The sequence below is a fragment of the Pseudorca crassidens genome, chromosome 5, assembly GCF_039906515.1.
Source record: "Pseudorca crassidens isolate mPseCra1 chromosome 5, mPseCra1.hap1, whole genome shotgun sequence".
Taxonomy (NCBI): Eukaryota; Metazoa; Chordata; class Mammalia; order Artiodactyla; family Delphinidae; genus Pseudorca; species Pseudorca crassidens.
The window spans coordinates 6,982,830-7,002,246 of NC_090300.1; the positions used below are offsets into that span (position 1 = coordinate 6,982,830).

At 44.1% G+C, this 19,417-nt stretch overlaps 1 protein-coding gene across 7 annotated transcripts in view; it reads left to right on the plus strand.

The window, feature by feature from the left end:
- THRB (thyroid hormone receptor beta) overlaps positions 1 to 19,417 on the plus strand; it is a 386,891-nt gene that overhangs the window by 261,759 nt on the left and 105,715 nt on the right. Inside the window, exon 3 of one of the 7 annotated variants that reach the window (XM_067737349.1) lies at positions 9,073 to 9,221. The exons of 4 other annotated variants lie outside the window; for them this stretch is intronic. The gene's annotated coding sequence lies outside the window, so the exon portion shown is untranslated. Of the gene's footprint in view, positions 1 to 9,072; positions 9,222 to 11,567; positions 11,938 to 19,417 lie in introns of those variants that run through there. 2 more of the 7 variants (XM_067737350.1, XM_067737351.1) reach the window with 2 other exon arrangements.

Consider the following 19,417-nt stretch of genomic DNA (forward strand, 5'->3'; position numbering starts at 1 on the left):
CAATTAATTGGGGTTTTAATTTATTTCCACAAAATTATTCAGTCATCTATTATAATTGTTCTAATTCTCAGCATCTGTAATTAATTTCCCTTTCTATTTCTAATTTTTTGAATTTTTTATTTCTTAATTAAGTTAGCTGGTAGTTCATCTATCTATTGTTTTGTTTTTTTTTTTAAAGAATCAACTTTTGAATATCTTTACTTATCAGTCCTGTTATAATATTTTTTTTAATATTTTTTAAAATTATTTTATTTATTCTTTTTTTTTTTTTTTTGGCTGCACTGGGTCTTCATTGCTGCACACAGGCTTTCTCTAGTTGCAGTGAGCAGAAGCTACTCTTCATTGTGGTGCACGGGCTTCTCACCATAGTGTCTTCCCTCATTGCAGTTGCAGGGCTCTAGGCACACGGGCTTCAGTAGTTGTGGTGGATGGGCTCAGTAGTTGTGGTTTGCGGGCTCTAGAATGCAGGTCAGTAGTTGTGGCGCACGGCTTAGTTGCTCTGCGGCATGTGGGACCTTCCAGACCAGGGCTTGAACCCCTGTCCCCTGTGTTGGCTGGCTGATTCTTAACCACTGTGCCACCAGGGAAGTCTCAATACTTTTTAATTCTATAAACATTCTGACATTATTAATTCTTTCAACATTTCTTTGTGTTCTTTTTCTAACATACCTAATGTTAAATGCATAATGCATTTCAATTTTTTCAGCTTTATTAGTATGATTTACAAATAAAAGTATACATACTTATTTTTAAATTATTTATATTTACAATATGATTTTTAAGTGTACAGTTTGATGATGTAATATATGTATATGTTGTGAAATGATTACCACAATCAAGGTAATTAACACATCCATTAACTCACGTAGTTTCCATTTTTTGTGTTTGTGTGTGATGAAAACACTTAAGATCTACACTCTTAGCAAATTTCAAGCATGCAATACATTATTCTTAACTATAGTCACCCTGCTGTACATTAGATCTCCAGAAATGATTCATCTTATAACTGAAAGTTTGTACACATTGACCAACATCTCCCCATTTTCCCCACCCCCATCCCCAGGCAGCCACCATTATACTCTCTGATTCCATGAGTTTGACCTTTTTAGATTCCACATATGAGTGAGATCATACAGTATTTGGCTTTCTGTGTCTGGTTTACATCATTAGCATACTATCTTCCAGGTATTATTCATGTTGTCACAAATGACAGGATTTGCTTTTTTATGCCTGAATAGTATTCCATTGTATGCATGTCATATTTTCTTCATTCGTTCATTCATTGATGCATACTTAGGTTGTTTGCATATCTTGGAAATTGTGAATAATTTTGCAACGAACATTAGAATGCAGATATCTCTTCAAGGTATTGATTTTGTTACCTTTGGATATATACCCAGGAGTGAAGTTGCTGGACCATATGGTATTTCTATTTTCAAATTTTTGAGGAACTTCCATAATGTTTTCCATAATGCCTGTACCAATGTACACTCTCACCAACAGTGCACCAGGGTTTGCTGGTCTCCACATCCTCACCGACACTTATTATCTTTTCTTTTTGATAATAGCCATTCTAACATGTGTGAGATGATATCTTATCATAGTTTTGATGAGCATTCCCATGATGACTAGTGATGTTGAGCAGCTTTTTATATACCTGATGTCCATTTGTGTGTCTTCTTTGGAAAAACATCTATTCAGCACCTCTGCCCATTGTTTTAACTAGGTTACTTGGGGTTTTTTACTATTGAGTTGTATGAGTTCCTTATATTTTTTTGTATTTTAACCCCTTATCAGATATATGGTTTGCAAATATTTTCTCCCATTCAATAGATTGCTTTTCATTTTGTTGATGGTTTCCTTTGCTGTGCAGAAATTTTTTAGTTTGATGTAGTCCCACATGTTGATTTTTGCTTTTGTTGTCTGTGCTTTTTGTGCCATATCCAAAAAAAAATACTGCCAAGACCAATGTCAAGGAGATTTTCCCTATGTTTTATTCTATGAGTTTTACAGTTTCAAGTATTATATTTAAGTCTTTAATTCATCACAAGTTAGTTTTTGTGAGTGGTGTAAGATAAGCATCAAATTTCATTCTTGTGCATGTGGATATTCTGTTTTCCATCACCATTCATTGAAGAGACTATCCTTTCCCCACTGTGTATTTTTGGCCCCCTTGTCAAAAATTAGTTCAACATATATGGGTGGGTTTATTTCTGGGCTCTCTATTCTGTTCCATTGGTCTATGTGTCTATTTTTATGCAGAACCATACTATTTTGATTACTATAACTTTGTAATATAGTTTAAAATCAGGAAATGTGATGCCTCCAGTTTTGTTTTTCCTTTAAAGATTGCTTTGGCTATTCAGGGTCTTTTGTGATTCCATACAAATTTTAGGATTGTTTCTTCTGTTTCTGTGGAAAATGTTATAGAGATTTTGATAAGGATTGCATTGACTATATAGGTGGCTTTGAATAGAATGAACATTTTAACAATATTAATTCTTCTGATCTGTGAGCACAGGATATCTTTCCATTTATTTGTGTCTTCTTCCATTTCTTTCATCAGTGTTTTATGGTTTTCTGTGTAGAGATCTTTTACCTCCATCATTAAATTTATTGTTAAATATTTTATTTTTTGATACTATCACAAATGGAATTAGTATTATAACTTCTTTTTCAGATAGTTTGCTGTTAGTGTATAGAAATGCAACTGATTTTTATATATTGATTTTGAATCCTGCAACTTTACTGAATTCATTGATTAGTTCTAACAGTTTTTTGGTGGAGTCTTTAGGGTTCTCTCTATATAAGATTATGTCATCTGCAAACAGAGACAATTTAACTTTTAACTTTCTGATTTGAATACCTTTTATTTCTTTTTCTTACCTAACTGCTCTGGTTAGGACTTCCAGTATTACTTTGAATAGAACTAGTGAAAGTGAGAACTCTTGTCTTGTTCCTGATCTTAGAGGAAAAGCTTTCAGATGTTAGCTGCGAGCTTGTCATATAGGCCATTATTATGCTGAGATGCATCCATTTCTTACCTCATTTGTTGAGAGTTTTTGTCATAAAACAATGTCGGAATTTGTCAAATGTTTTTTTCTGACTCTATTGAGATGATCATGTCATTTTCATTCTATTAATGTGATGTATCACATTTATTGACTTGTGTATGTTGAACTATTTTACCCATCACAGGGGTAAATCCCATGTGATCGTGTTGTGTGGTCCTTTAATGTGCTGTTGAACTCAGTTTGCTGATATTTTGTTGAGGGCTTTTGCATCTGTGCTCATCAGGGATATTGGCCTGCAATTTTCTTTTCTTGTAGTGTCCTAATTTGGCTTTGGTATCAGGGTAATTTTGGCCTCATACAATGAGTTTGGGAGTGTTCCCTTCCCTTAATTTTTGGAAAGATTTTGAGAAGGATTATTGTTAATTCTTCCTTAAATATTTAGTAGAATTTACCAGTGAAACCAGAAGATCCTGGGCTTTTCTTTCTTGGGAGTTTTTAAAATACTGCTTCAATCTCTTTACTTGTTATTGGTCTCTTTAGATTTTCTGTTTCTTCATGAGTCAGACTTGGTAGGTTGTAAGTATACAGAACTTGATCCAATTTGTTGGTGTATGATTGTTCACAGTAGTCTCTTATCCTTTGTATTTCTGTGATATCAGTTATAATGGCTCCTTTTGCATTTATAATTTTCTTTCTGTCCTCTCTTTTTTATTTTTTGTTAGTCTAGTTGAAGGTTTGTCAATTTTGTTTATCTTTTCAAAAACAATCTTATTTTTGTTGATCTTTTTCTGTTGTCTTTTCCAGTCTCTATTTCATTTATGTCTGTTCTAATCTTTATTGTTTCTTTCTTTCTACTAACTTTGGCCTCAGTTTGTTCCTCTTTTCTTAGTTTTTTGAGGTATAAAGTTAAGTTGTTTGAGATGTATTTTTTTCTTAATGTAGGTGTTTATCACTATAAAATTCCTTCTTAGAACTACTTTTGCTAAATCCCATAAGGTTTGATATGTTGTATTTCCATTTTCATTTGTCTCAAGATGCTTTTTGATTTCCCTTTGATTTCTTCTCTGATCATTAGTTGTTCAGAAGTGTTTTGTTTAATTTCCACACATTGGTGAATTTTCCATTTTTCTTCCTGTTATTGATTTCTAGTTTCATAGCATTGTTGTTAGAAAATATACCTGATATGATTTCAGTCTTCTTAAATTTGTTGACTTGTTTTGTGGCCCAACATGTGATCTCTCCTGGAGAATGTTCTTTGGGCAAGTGAGAATAGTGTGTATTCTGCTTATATCAGTTGAAATGTTCTGTATATATCTGTTAGGTTCATTTGGTCTATAGCGTTAATCAAGTCCACTATTTTCTTATTGATTTTCAGCCTGGATGATTTATCCATTGATGAAAGTGAAGTACTGAAGACCCTACTATTGTTGTATTGCTGTCTATTTTTCCCTTCGGGTCTGTTAATAGTTGCTTTGTATATTTAGGTGGCCCAATGTTGGGTGCATATATATTGCAATTGGGTGCATATATATCCTCTTGATGAGTTGTTTAGGAAAGAGTTTTCTTGATTTCCAAGTAATTGCACTTTTCCTTTTTGTATGTGCCTGCTTTTCTTTCTTTTACCTTTTTAATTTTCTAAGTTGATTATATTGTAGGAATATTATTATTTTGTCTCTAGTATTTCTACTTATTTCTACTCTTGGGAAGTTTCTTTGTCACCTAACATTGGTCACATTTTATGATTATTCAGTTTTTACCCTGTTATTCTATAATTATTTTTTAGGTGTGAAATTTGGTATATAATTCTAGATTAACATTATTAATAGTATTATCTGATATTCTTTATAATTTTATATCCACTTAATCTTTCAAGGGATGCAAGGTATGTTAAAATCTTCAACTACTATTGTGTTTCCATTTATTTTGCCTTGAACTTTCTTCATTTTAATTACATATGTTACTATACTGTGTTCCTTGGAGCATAACGATTCATAATGGTCATATTTTCTACTTGATAAATAATTTTAAGGTAGATGGAGACTGAAACATTGGATCAACAGGCAGTTACTCTACACTAAATTTATCTGAGAAAATATCATATTTGAAAATTTCTCAAGGGGCACAAGGAGTTGGTGACAAGTGTACCTGTGAGAGAGCGAAGAACAAACGCATGTAATAATAAGATGTTTTATTAATCAGGAAAAGTGCTGGATATTTTAACTTCTTCTTCCCAGAGTTTGGTTCTTCTGGCTATGAATTTTGTGAGAAAGGGCGGCAGTTGTATCTTATTCATGAATCCAGCAACTAGCACAGTGCTTTGCCTTTGCTCTTGGTAGATACTCTGGTAATAGTTGTGAATGAATGAGTGAATAAGTGAATGAGTGAATGAATGTAGAAGCAGCAAAATACTAAATATGTGTGGCAGACCAGGATAGTTAGTACCACATTTGTGCCATCTCTTAGCCAAACATGCCAATTCTTACAGAGCAGACTACTGTGTTCCATATTTCTTCAACATTTTTCATAGACTCACTCCAGGAGCCAGCTCATAATATACTAAGCATTCCTCCTAAATGTACACAGATTTCTTATTTACTTTATGATCACAACTGAGAAGGCATAACAGACATAGCAGAGATGGGAGCCTGTAGTCATGGCCATTGTCTAGTTTCTGGGTAGGAGGTGAGCAACCCTTGCCAGAGAGATCCAGTCCCAAAATGGAAGAGACAAGTTGTCCTTGTGATGAAGCAAGGTCACACCCCTCTTAGAGTTGAGTTCCTCATGTTGTCATGTGAAAATTCTAGAGACCAAGTGTTGATTAAAAATAATCTTTTTTTTTAATATGTAGAAGTGTGGGGTGGAGAGGTGGGGGGGTGTGGGGCGGAGACCAGAAAGAGTATGTGAAAATATCAGTGGTTAAATCTAGGACAGGTTTTGACTTTTTTTCTCCTTTATACTATCTGTGTTCACAAACATTTCCATGTGAACTGGTGTTATTTTTATGCTAAAAAATGTTTTTTAAAAAATTCAATCCTTTGCAGTCTTCCATTCTACGACCCTTTAGCTCAGGGGTTATAACTTCTCACACATGCTCAGAGGAGCAGTCCTGTGGAGTTGGCACTCAAAGTACTAAGAAAGGGCTCCAACCAGCTGCTGCTAGAACCTCTGCAGGATGCAAAGACTGCTCCTGGAAATGCTAAAAGAGACCAGTGGCTGCAGCCCACAGCTACTGCTGGCAGGGGCTCCCAGGGGCCTGAAGAAGAGAGGGAAGGGCCCTCTCTCTTCTCACCTTCCAGTCTCCCTCTGGTGCCTCCTATTGGTGGAATCAAGTAGAACACCCTCTGGCCAGGCACTGTGGGAAAGCGTTTGCCTCAGAATCACACAGCAGAGAACCGAAGGGTGGATTTGGAGCTGGGGAGTGACAGGTAACAAACTGGCACTCATTTGGAGGTTGAAAAGTCTGTGGTTTTGTAAGCTGCAGTCAGCCAGCTTTATCCATTATACGATTCCGCCTTTCCTTCAGACAACTGCTGATGTCCCGAAATTCCAGATATCTCTTGGCTTTTCAAGAAAATCACCTCTCCTTTATTAAGGGGATATTCATGGGTAAACCCTTTATAAACTCTTCCGGCAGCATTAATATGAGGTTGAGCCCTGTGAGGGCTCAGCTCATTTTCACACACTCCTACCCAGTTGGTACATTGATAAGGCTTATTCTCATCCACTCAACTGCGAAATCATGGGAATAATATCCTCCATCAAATGGAGCAGTGATTATTAACAGAACTACTCATTTTATGAACAGCCACGTCACCTTGATTGAACTCAGAGAATGTCTCATCTCTCACAGGAAATGTTTGCCTGTCACTCAGGTAATAGGTGTCTCACTCATCAGGGGCTGGGCGTGTGGGAGCTTCAGACCCATCAGGAGTGAACTTTTCAAATAATGTGGGCTGGGCTGATCAAACTGTGTGTGCTGTATGTTAAAATGTCATCGACCTGATATTCTGAGCTACGAATTTCATGTTTTTTTTAAATATCCCATAGGTGCAACCGTGGCTCAGCTTTTGCCTTCACAGGTAGTGACGTGGACAGTTAGTCGTCAGGACCTTCCATTCAGAAAAGATTTAAGCTCAGAGTCTTCAAGAACACACTTGGCTCGGAGGTCAGGAAGCAGAACTTTGAGCCTCAGGTTTCCCATGCAGCAGGGTTTATCTTTAGACATTTAACATCTGAGCTTCAGTGTCCCCAGTTGTAAAAGATATAATAAAATGAAGTTGTGGGCATTGAGTGAAATGACCCATGTAAAAAGGCATCGCAAATGCAGGTAACCTTTATTCTTTCAAGAGGCAGTCAAGTATAGTAGTTTAGAGCAAAATGTCTGGATCCACAGGACCAGGGTTCAATTCCTAGCCCTCCCACTTGACAGTCTTTACAACCTTGGGCAAGGGCATCACATCTCTTTAAATTTATTTATTTGTTTGTTTGTTTATTTATTTATTTTTGGCTGCGTTGGGTCTTCATTGCTGCGCGTGAGCTTTCTCTAGTTGCAGCGAGCGGGGGCTACTCTTCGTTGCGGTGCATGGGCTTCTCATTGCAGTGGCTTCTCTTGTTGTGGAGCACGGGCTCTAGGCACGCGGGCTTCAGTAGTTGTGGTGAGCGGGCTCAGTAGTTGCCACTCACAGGATCCTGAGCACAGGCTCAGTAGTCGTGGCGCACGGGCTTAGCTGCTCCGCAGCATGTGGGATCTTCCCAGACCAGGGCTCGAACCCGTGTCCCCTGCATTGGCAGGCGGATTCTTAACCACTGTGCCACCAGGGAAGTCCCAAGGGCGTCACATCTCTTAAGTTTAGATCCCCTACATCACAGGTTGTTGAGAGTAATAAAGGAGGTAGTATATGTAGGACACTTAGCAGAATGGCAAACACTCAATACATGTTAGATGCTGTTACAGTTATTGCCTTTCTTTTTATCATTATTATTATCCTCCTTTTTATGGACCCATATACACATGCGCAGGATATACGGTGACTAACACAGTAACATGTTAACATAAGTACCATTATCGTCTTTCTTCTCTACTCAGTTTCATTGAACACACAACCAGAAACTCTTTAGGTTTGTTGCAGATTTTACTCTAAAGCCAAGCACCATGTTTGGTCTAGTTGGCTCCTGCCCTGGAACTGAGAAGATGGAGCTCCAGGAAGACATTCATGCATTTCACGTAGGATCTGCATTATTCCTTGGATGTTTTAGAAACTGGCTGATTTCCCTTTCTCTGGAAATCTTTGTTTTCAAATCACGCGAATTTATTTTTCCTGAAAATCACACAATGCGTTTTCGCAGGTAAAACCAACAATACAGGTTGATGACCAAGGCCCACTATCTTTCCTTTTCATATAAGAAAACAGGATAGTGTGTCTTGTTTACAGTAAACAATGACTCTAGCGATGATTCAACGGAAGTGTTCCATCTCATAACTGTAAAAATCATTTGGGGACCAAAAAATCTGTTTTTTGAGGGAGAGTAGATGTTGTGAAAAATATTGACTTAAATGTTCTCTCGCTGAGAAAGCATTAGTTGAACTCCCAACACAGACCATTCAACCGGGAGCCATCCGTTGCTGCAACACTGCTTACAAGAGTCCATTTTATAAATGCTGCTGTCCCCAGAGAAGTGAGTTATCCTCTTAACAAACCTCTTTTACACAGTATCACACAGAGGATATAAATCCCAGGCTTTCCTAATGTTATCAATTATTTTATTAAAAAAAATTATACCCTGATGAATGTATGTCTAATACTGTGCCCTTTTTATAAGTTACAACCTGCATGAAGTAAGCCAAGTTCTCAGCAGACAGCGAGGACGCTTGGGGAGCCCTCCACCCTCTTCCCCGCCTGCCTCTCCACCTCACCTACTCCGCAAGGAGAACACAGCTTCACCTGACGGCTCTTCTCTCCTGCACAACAGAAGCACTTTTCTTGTATGAACTCATTTAATCCTCATAACATCTCTGTAAGGGTCATACTATCTTCTTCTTTTAAGACACATGTTCAAGTGATATTAAAACAAGCTGATGGATGGGACTTCCCTGGCGGTCCAGTGGTTAAGACTCCGCTCCCAACGCAGGGGGCACGGGTTCAATCCCTGGTCAGGGAACTAAGATCCCGCAAACCGCTCAGCCCGGCCTAAAAAGAAAATAAATAAGTAAGTACAACAAGCTGTTGGAGATATCCCGCCCAGGCATCCAGATTACATTGTCAGGATGATTTCAGCCCAAACACCTACACTTTGGACAACCCCCATTCTGAAAGACCCTCCGTACACAACTGGTTCTGGACCTGGAAGATCACACAACCCTGTGCGGGTGGAGTGAGGATTTGCAGAGCATCTGTGTTTTGTAGAGTCAGGTTTTCTTAGTTACTCCTTCCCTCCCACACACTTGTATGGTCCTCTGCGCTTCTGATAGAGTACCAGATACAACCTCCTCTAAGTGGAATTGTTTGTGAGTGCTCTGTCATCTCTACCAGGCGGTGCTTCCCAGAGGGGAAGGAGCAGGGCTTAATCATCTTTGTGCCCATCGAGGAACCCAGCTGAGGGACACGCATCTGGCAGATGGGATGGCTCGGCGATTCAGAGCACTAGATCTGGGTTGACATTCTGATTCCTCCTCTCAGCAGCCGGAGGGAAAAGCTTCCCTGTCCCTCTAACCCTCTGTTTCGTCAGTTAGCAGAAACAACTGGACGTGTCTGTTCCTCCAAACAGCCTGGTGATTAATGACACAGTGTCTGTGCCCTCCTTGGGAATTCTCTGGAGACAGAGCAGTCCCCAAGGATCTTCCTATGTCACACCATTGCTCACATCTTAGGGATTCCCTAGTGAGAATGTTGAAGCCAGGACTCTGGGTAACCTCCTGACCTCAGTTCACCCAGACCCTCTGTGCTTGGGTGAGCACATGTCAAGATAGTGAGCAGACAAACACACTGTATATAAAATAGATAAACAACAAGGACCTGCTGTAGAGCACAGGGAACTCTGCTCAATACTTTCTAATGACCTATACGGGAGAAGAATCTAAAAAAGAGTGGATATGTGTATATGTATAACTGAATCACTTTGCTGTACACCTGAAACGAACACAACATTGTAAGTCAGCTATACTCCCATCTTTTTAAATGGTTTTAAAAAAATAAAATAAAATAAAATAACAAATAAATTTTTTTAAAAGGATTGTGAGGGGCTTCCCTGGTGGCGCAGTGGTTGAGAGTCTGCCTGCCGATGCAGGGGACACGGGTTCGTGCCCCAGTCCGGGAGGATCCCACATGCCGCTGAGCGGCTGGGCCTGTGAGCCATGGCCGCTGAGCCTGTGCGTCCGGAGCCTGTGCTCCGCAATGGGAGAGGCCACAGCAGTGAGAGGCCCGCGTACCACTAAAAAAAAAAAAAAAAAAAAAAAAAAAAAGGATGGTGAGAAGAGAAATGGGCAGATGAGCAGAAGGGGGTGCTCCCCTTCTTAGCCTAACAGGGTATGCTCTTGAGGTCCTGGAGGGGGGAAACGGTCCTCAGTGAGCTGTCCGTCTCCATCTTTTTTTTTGTTGTTGCGGTACGCGGGCCTCTCACTGCTGTGGCCTCTCCCGTTGCAGAGCACAGGCTCCAGATGCGCAGGCTCAGCGGCCATGGCTCACGGGCCCAGCCGCTCCGCAGCATGTGGGATCTTCCCAGACCGGGGCATGAACCCGTGTCCCCCGCCTCGGCAGGCAGACTCTCAACCACTGCGCCACCAGGGAAGCCCCATCTCCATCATTTTAATGATGCCACTTTAGGGCCGTGGTTCTCAGCCTCGCCTGCACATCCGAATGTCCCAGGCAGTTACAAAACTCAGGCCTCAGTTACGAAACACTAAGTGGGTTGGGATGCAGCCTGGGTGCTGGGACTTTGCAAAGCCACCCAGGTGATTTGGGTGTGTGGCTCAGGGTGACCAATAGAGTTTTAGGAGCTAAGCAGTGCCACCAGTTTGACTTTGCAGCTGGGAAACAAAAACCCACAGCTGGCCCCGACTGCTATTGGCAAAGCTGTGCTGAGAGGCAACCAGAGCCCCACGGCTATGGCAGGACCAGAAGTGGCCGTGCAGACAGTGTGCAAACGGGGCCAGGGGCTGGATGGAGCCCCCCTGGACCATCAGACCTTGAGGAGGTCAAACCCATTCTTTGATTGGATGCAAACGTGAGCCTGAATGTGATAGCCGGGTTCCGCCCTGCCCCTGACAGAGGGCGGGTTGTACTATATCAGGGCAGAATAGAAGGATCAGGTTTGAACCTCAGGAAGTGGGTATGTGATTCACCCAACAGGCATTTTTTAAGAATCCTGGTTCCAGTGTGCCAGGCATTGTGCAAGGAGCAGCTAATAAAAAGATAAGGTCTGACGGTCGGTGCCAAAGCCAAATGGCTCAGAGTGATCACGCCATATAATATTTCAAAACGTGTTATTTGCGGGAAGGCTTTAAATAAGCCAAAGGGGAGGCGGGACCCTTCAGTCGCATAGCTGAGCTGTTGGCATTTCTAACTCAGAGGGATGAATAGAACATTATTGTGTTGCATCGGCACAAGTACAGCAAGAAAAAAAAAAGATGCCTGGAGCCAGCCGTGAGCCAAACATGAATCAGCAATCTCCTTCTATTGTTCGGAAAATAATCATGATGCTGGGAGTCGGGCATTTAAGAATCTTGCAGAATGCCCCTCCCCACAGCAGGAAACAGACCCTGGTTGAAACATGGCATCTTCATTTTGGCTTCCTGAGCTGAAAGGAATGTAAAAAACTTGGAGAGGATTCAGGGGGAGCTGAAGTGTGAATATGGAAAATACAACCCAGAAGAAACGAGAGATGATTTAGACGCAGCGTTGGCAACCTCTCAGAGGCGGCTCACCAAGTGAGTGTTGATTCTCTCTGACAGCAGGAAGTAGGGCTCCCCCCCCCCCAGGCTTCGTTACCTAGCGAATGTTCTGGGCTGATCGCTGGGCGAGCTGGTGGGAGAGGGCACAGAGCAGTGCCTGCCTTGTGAACACCTTCTGATCTGTGGCAATGGGCAGGGGGTTTTGAACCCCAGCTGCACCAGAATCATCACCTGGAGGCTGGACTTCCCTCTCAGAGGTTCTGATTCAGTAGGTCTGGGGTAGGGCCTGAGCATCTGCGTCTCTGAGTCCCCAGCTGATGCGGCTGCTGCTGAGCTGGGACCGCACTGGAGGAAATAAGTCATGGGGCAGGAGCGGAGGGTGAGTGTGGCTTGAGTGCAGAAGTCCAGGTGCTTCTGTGCCATTGGTGTGTTGGTGCTCTAGTGGGTCCCTCAGTGCACAGGTAGTGGCTTTTAATTAGCAATGTGCTTTGGATCAACCACACTGGCCACGATTTTGCCACCCGCCAAGGAAGCATGGCCAGAGGGAGGGAAAGAGAGTTCTCTGCAGGCCTGCGGCAGTCCAACAGGACGTAGTGTGTCCGGTGACTCTGAACCAATGAGCGTGTGTGGCTTCAGGGGTAAGAGTGACAGTAGGGTGACCCATCTCCACATTTGGCTTATACTTCAGCGCTTCTCTCATGAGCAGAAGTTCTCAACAGAATCAGCCGGGAAGCCTTTTCTAGGTACACATTCCAGGGCCCAGCCCCGGAGATGGCGAGCAAGGCTTCTCAGCTGATTCTGCTGTGACCCCCCTCCCTTGAGATTAAGAACTGCTTTTCCTGCAGCCTCCATGGACGTGCCCCACCCTTACAAGAAAGCAGAGTGCAAAGCCAGCCTCTTCGAAGGTGCAAGACTCCTTCACCTCGTCGGGTCTCGCCGTCACTGTTACTACAGGACTCGAGTGTCTCAAATTCCAGGATGCACACTTGAAATGCAAGGGGGTCTTCAGAGAAGGAAACTGTCCAGTCACAGAGCTGGGGGCCTGGATCAGCCCCTCTTCCAGACCAGTTGACTAGGCTGGTCCTGAGTGGAGACGTGGGGATACCTGCCCAGCGTCAAGTGTAGCCCACCAAGATGGTGCCCCAGTGCCTCTGACTTGTGCCCAGATGGTGTAGGCTGGTGGCTCCCAACATGTGATTCCTGGAAAGTACAGTCCAGTCACCCAGGAGCTTGGACGTGCAGACTCCCAGACACCCCTACCCGTCACCACCACCCCTAGACTGGCTAAATCAGAAACTCTGGGGGCAGAGCCCCGGCCATCTGTGTGAGGAGCCCTCCAGGAGTTTGCCGAACTTTGAGAACCACTAGTTTAGTTTATATGTAGCTTCCTTGCTACATATAAGTCAGAAACAGAACAGAATAGAAAAGCAGGTGACCTGCCATTTATAGATTTATTGAGATCCTCTTACAAGAATCCCGGCGTGTGTAACATGCTCATTCGTCAGATTCTCACCTAAGAACTTAGCATCCAGCCACTTTCTCGGCTGCCTTTGGTGTTCCTGCAATTCCCAGTGATAACACAGCTTACTGCGTCCCCCTCCTAAGACAAGGCAAGGGCTGCGTTCCTTTACTTTTTAGAGACTTCACCGCAAGTTCACCGTGTGATAGGGGCTCCGGAAACTCTACTGAATGATGGTCAAATCTTGTTTATGCCCACAGTGAGCTTAACTCCAGCCGAGGTTTCATTCTCTGTTCTCTCCTCCACAGCTCATGCCAGGCTGACCCACTGAAAGGTCAATATGAAACTGAAAGGCCAAATTAGGTAGCCCTGGGTTCACAGAGAATGAGGGCTAAAAAGAGATCAGGTAACCACACCCTCGAACTTTTCACTGATTCCCAGAGCTGTTACGGCCATGGTCCCCAAACTCTGTACCAAGGCACCCTGGGAGTGCCACAGCAAACCCAGAGGAACACAATGGAGTGTCTAATTTTTGAGGGAAACACAGGCACAGCCGTCAGACACCATGCAAATACTACCATTAGGCTGTTTGGAACTATTTACTTAATAAACAGAACATTTGTTCCTTTTACTTGGTGTCACTGTGAAGCAGTTTCTGAAACAGTAGCGGTGCCAGGAAAATTGAGAACCTCTGCGCCCTAGAATCACTGACCATGGAAGGGGGTATATTTTGACTGTATACTTTCTGGTGGCACATTTAAGGGAATTCATATTCCAAATTTAACTTAAAAGTCAGGAGGAAAAAAAAAAAAACCTCTAACCTAAATGAGAATAGAATTTTGAAAAAGAATAGATACATGTACATGCATAACTGAATCACTTTGCTGTACACCCGAAACTAACATAACATTGTTAATCAACTGTACTCCGATATAAGATTTTTTTAATTCATAAATTAAAAAAAAGAAAAATGCAACTGCATGGGTCTTTTAAGGGCTTCTTTCCTTTCTTACCTTCCTAGGTAGATCTATTCACCCCAATTCCCTGACTCAACCCTTAACCAAGGTTCCTGTAATTTTTTTAAAAATCACCTTTCTTCGTGATTTAAATATAATGGATTAATTCTTACAAATTTGAACTGATAATTGCTCTGATGCATTCTTGAAAATCACCTTTAACACGCATTGTTGAAAGACAAAATCTAAGCTGTGTGTGCACTGTGCTCGCAGGAAACCATTGACTTTGTCAAAATATTCAGCCTTCACCAGGCAGCATTAAACGAGAACCCACCGAAGGGGAAAATGGAGATTGTACAACGTTTATGAAGTCTATTTCTGTAGATAACTCTCAATGCAGACGCTCGCCTTCCACTACATTTGGCATCTAAGAAATAGTGAACAATTATAACTATATTTATTAGGAGAATTTTATTTGCATCTTCAAGGGATTTGGGGGGGGCAAAGCAGTCTTCATAATGTCTCCTCTGGAAGAATATTCTTTCTATCCCAGGGTTAAAAATCTGCAAGGAGCTCAGGGCAGATTCCAGAGGCAACAGAACCCAAGCTCCATCTGGGCACTGCCGTCGCCCTGGGGTGGAGATGGTCAGGGGTCAAGCAGTAGAATCTTTCTTAGGAGGCTGTCGAGGGCAGGGGGTTGGAGTGGGTTCTCGTTTGTTGTTGCCTCACTCGCCATCAAACTCTTTTAAGAAATCCATAATACATCATTCGCTTCCGTGTTACCGTTTTATTTTCCCACGCGTTTGTTTTCCCTACCTGTGTCCTGGTGAGTCAACTAACCACAAGTAAGCGCTCCGGTTCTGCGTGGTACCCTTGTTCCTCAGGCATTATGACGGATGCATCCCAGGCCCCTCACCACACATGCCCGTTGCTGTCTTTGGCGCAGGGATGCTGCACTCCTGTCCACCAGGTGTCAGCAGAGGCAGTTTTAACCGCTTGCTTTGGCCAACAAGACATCTGTTGAGGTTGTTTCTCCTGTTGCGTCGGGCGAGTCCCTCAAACTACCCATCTGCTTCCTCTTAAGAGTCTTACTTCTTAGAAGCATTCAGAGGTGATGGCCCACCTCTAGAGAAAGGTAGCTAGGAAGAAAGTGTGTTATAAACATAGCAGGCGGGGAGTCGAGGCTTTCAGAGGTGGCCTCATAAAACTATTTCCGGCTGGTTCCTTCTTGACTTTTCTATCGCTGCATTATGTGGTTAGAAATGGTTCCAAGTTTCACTCATCGTGACACTAAATTAGATGTAGCAGAGAGTTTTAGATTCACAGGGGACTTGTGTGTTTGTTTGAAAGCCCACTCTGACCCCAAGGACCCCACTCCTAGCACTGCTGACCTAGTCTTCAAAGCAGAAACAGGATTTTTCTCAGGCTGTGGCCCCAGCCCCTTGCACGTGAGGATGCAGGAATACCACCAAGTGCCAAGCACATCTGTTCTATTTCATCCATCTATTCCCTTTGAGGTAGATGACCTTACCCACCTGGGGACGTGACTCTTGACCTCCCCCGTGTCATTCTGTTGACAAATGGCAGGGCCCGTGCTCCTTCCAAGCCATGGTGACTTTGCCCAGGAAAGAGAAGGAGAAAGAAAAGGGAAGAGGGAGAGAAGGGGGCAGTGATTTGGCATGGACAGAGGTTAAAAGGAAGAGTAGAAATGAGCCACAGAGTGGGATCGTTGAACTTGAACTAAAATCGTTTTACCGAGAACAAAAAAATCAGCCACAGCAAATTAAGCTCAGCTTCAACCACAGAGCCTGGCTGTGTTCTCTCTCTACTAAAGGCAGAACACTTAGAGTGATGGCTGAAAATCTGAAAAGGAAATTACAGCTTTACCACCCAGAGTTTACTGATGTCTCTGATGTGGGGCTCTAGGCTCCCGCCACGCCCAGCGGAGAGGTTGTCACCCTGCCCCGTGCTCTAACAGGTGATCCACTGGGACAAACACCTGGGCCATGTCACAGGGGAGAGCTATGACTATTTTCCCACACCTTTACTAAGTAACTCACAGTCTTATGTTCCATTTTAATCAGCCCGATCCCTAGTCTAACTAGGCTGGCTTTGTAAATTTTTTTTTCGTACTGAATTTTTGATACTACACTCCCGAATAGGGTTAGTTTTACCAAGTAGAAAAAGGTGGATCACAATGTTGTACGATTTGAATACCCCTGGCCTCTGTTCTCTTCTATGTGAGAAGCGCCTAAGTTATTACCATCATCAGAAATTCAACCATTATATATTCACTTCACTGGATCCTAGATTTACTCTTAAAATGCAAAGACCTCAGGGAAGGACAACTGGGGCTGCATTTGGAATGCTGTAGAATTGGATACAAATTCATCTGCGCACCCAACCTTCCTTGCTCCCCGTAACAAATTTAAATGAACTTGAAGGGGAAAAAAATTCACAAAAGGTAAAATTCAGACTGGGAAGAGGAGAATGGCAGAGGAGAGAGGAGCATTTCCACCTCCATTTTATCTTAGGGTCTACGGAGGTGGGCTTCTGTGCTGTTATGTCTTTTAAACCACTTCACGGCGCCCCTAGTGGCCAGAATAGCTCCAGTTGCCCACACCTTAGGGATGACTGGGATTGGCCAGGAGATGACCAGGTGTAATAATAGTGACTATAATAATGAAGACCTCTTCCAGTACTGTAGGTCGGTGTCCACTTTTACATTTACAGAGCATTCTCAAATTCCCTGGTCCTCAGGGCTTCCCTGGTGGCGCAGTGGTTGGGAGTCCGCCTGCCGATGCGGGGGACGCGGGTTCGTGCCCCGGTCCAGGGGGATCCCGCGTGCCGCGGAGCGGCTGGGCCCGTGAGCCGTGGCCGCTGAGCCTACGCGTCCGGAGCCTGTGCTCCGCAACGGGAGTGGCCACAACAGTGAGAGGCCACAACAGTGAGAGGCCCGCGTACCGCAAAAAATTCCCTGGTCCTCGTCATAACCTGAAGGGTGGGAGATTGTGATTTCACTTCACAAGGGCGGCTCAGAGCGTGAAGAGACCCAGCCAAGATGTGCAAACTGCTGACCTGAGACCCAAAAGCATCCGAATGACTCTCAGCCCAGGGTCTGTCCTCCATACCCCGGGACTGAACTTGTTCTTACCAACAATTCCCAAGCATTAGGGACAAAGCTGTGATGGAGGGAAGGGAGAGAAGCAGACACTCCAAGGGGGAGAGAGAGAGCTTCATGACCTCACTGCCCTCCCAGGTGAGGGCAGCCCCTCCGAGGGCATAGCTACTTGCCTGCACCCAGGCAAAGTGGTGGCAAAGCCAAAGTGTGGGTGGGGGGCGGGGGGCGAGGACCCCAGCCCCATCCCACAAGCCCCGCGCAGTGCCCGGCGTCCCGCAGACCTAGTCAAAACAGCGCTTGCCGCGTAAACACAACTTCAAGACCCATCCCAAGTGGAGGGTGTAGCTTGGTTCTCAACTCGTGTCTCCACGACCTCTGACATGAGGTCTATGTAGGAAGCCCGTGGTGTCCATGTGTGTCAATGCCAAGTGAGACGGTGTCCTGTCTGCCTCTGAGAGTCCACCCAGTATTAGCAGTCTCAGCGTGGAGCCCGTAATAGCCAGAGGCTGGAGCATCTGACCTTGTAAACAGAACCAAGAGAGTTGCCTGTGAACGTGACCCCTGCCCACCCCACACGGCCCCCTCTTGGCTTCCTGGGGCCGCCCGGGAAGTACCAGCCGAAGACGTAACTGATGACCCCGGTATAGCTCACCATTCAGACGCTCTGAGAGCCAGGGAGAGGCAAACGAGGACCACAAACGCCCTCCTCGGAAAAGGTCGATGTAGAGCCGTGAGGGAGATGCATGTTTCATTTTTTAATTGAAGTAGAGTTGATTTACAGTGTTGTGTTAACTTCTGCTGTACAGCAACGTGATTCAGTTATACATACATCTACATTCTTTTTCATATTCTTTTCCATTATAGTGATGCATGTTTCATTTTAATTATGTGCAGACTGTGTAAGCAATGACTCACTAGGTCTGCGTGGAAAGATTTTCCAAGGGGGAATTTTCACAGTTGTCCCTTCAGTGTTGTGTTTTCTACAGAGAAAAAGAAAACACAAGGGGACAAAAGCGTGTGCGGTCAGGGCCAGGGCCTTTGACAAGGTGGGTGGGGTCCTCTCTGGCCCTAGTCTAACTTTGTGACCTTGAACACTAAGACAGGAAAGTAGCAACGATCCCACGCCAATAGGTAGCATCCTGAGGAGTCCCTCTCTGCACCAAGGCAGAGTTATCCTCTCAAATCAGGGCACTCCCTGAAGGGCCTTCCATGGCTCCCTATTTTCCATAGGACAAAGTCCAAATTCCATAGCAAACCTCCCAAGACCCTGCATAATTTGAGGGCATTTCCTAGTTTTTCTACACACGGCTCATTTCTTGCAGAGTAGTCAGTGGGCCTCAGGGGCACAAGGAGGAGAATAAAGCACTAAGTCCTTCGCTGGGGAGAGGCCTATTGCAAAGAAGAGCCTTCGGATACAGGGTCACCTCCACCTAGAAGCCTTCCCAGATTGCCCCAAGTAGAAATGACCTCTCCTTCCCTCGTGGCCCAGTCTGCACTGAAGAGACACTTCAGGTGAAACCTGTCCACACGTTGCACTGTTGTAGCACGATTCTCTCCCTCTGGCAGATTAGAAGCCCCATGTGGACAGGCCCAACTGTTGTCTTCGGACAAAGCCTGGGGCAGCACCTAAATAGAGTAGGCCGTCAATCAAGGCCTCTAGGCTAACCAGCCACATAAACGAATATCGTGTGAAAGGAATGTTCTCGGTGTAGCAGCACTTTCCTAGGGACTACGCTGAAGACCTCTCTCCCCTCAGTTGGTGCTGAAATGCTGCAGCTGTTAATGGACGCTCGGCTCTGAGGGACCGGGATGCAGACCCTTACTGGGTCTCACTGGAGGCTGTTCTCTGCCCAGGAGCAGCAGGCCTGTTGTAACGATGACCTGCAGGCTGTGAGTGGCCCCCAGGACAGGGACAGTGCTGCAGTCAGCGCTGCTCACATCACCCCCGACCTCCTCGCTGCTGGCCCACTCACCCACCCA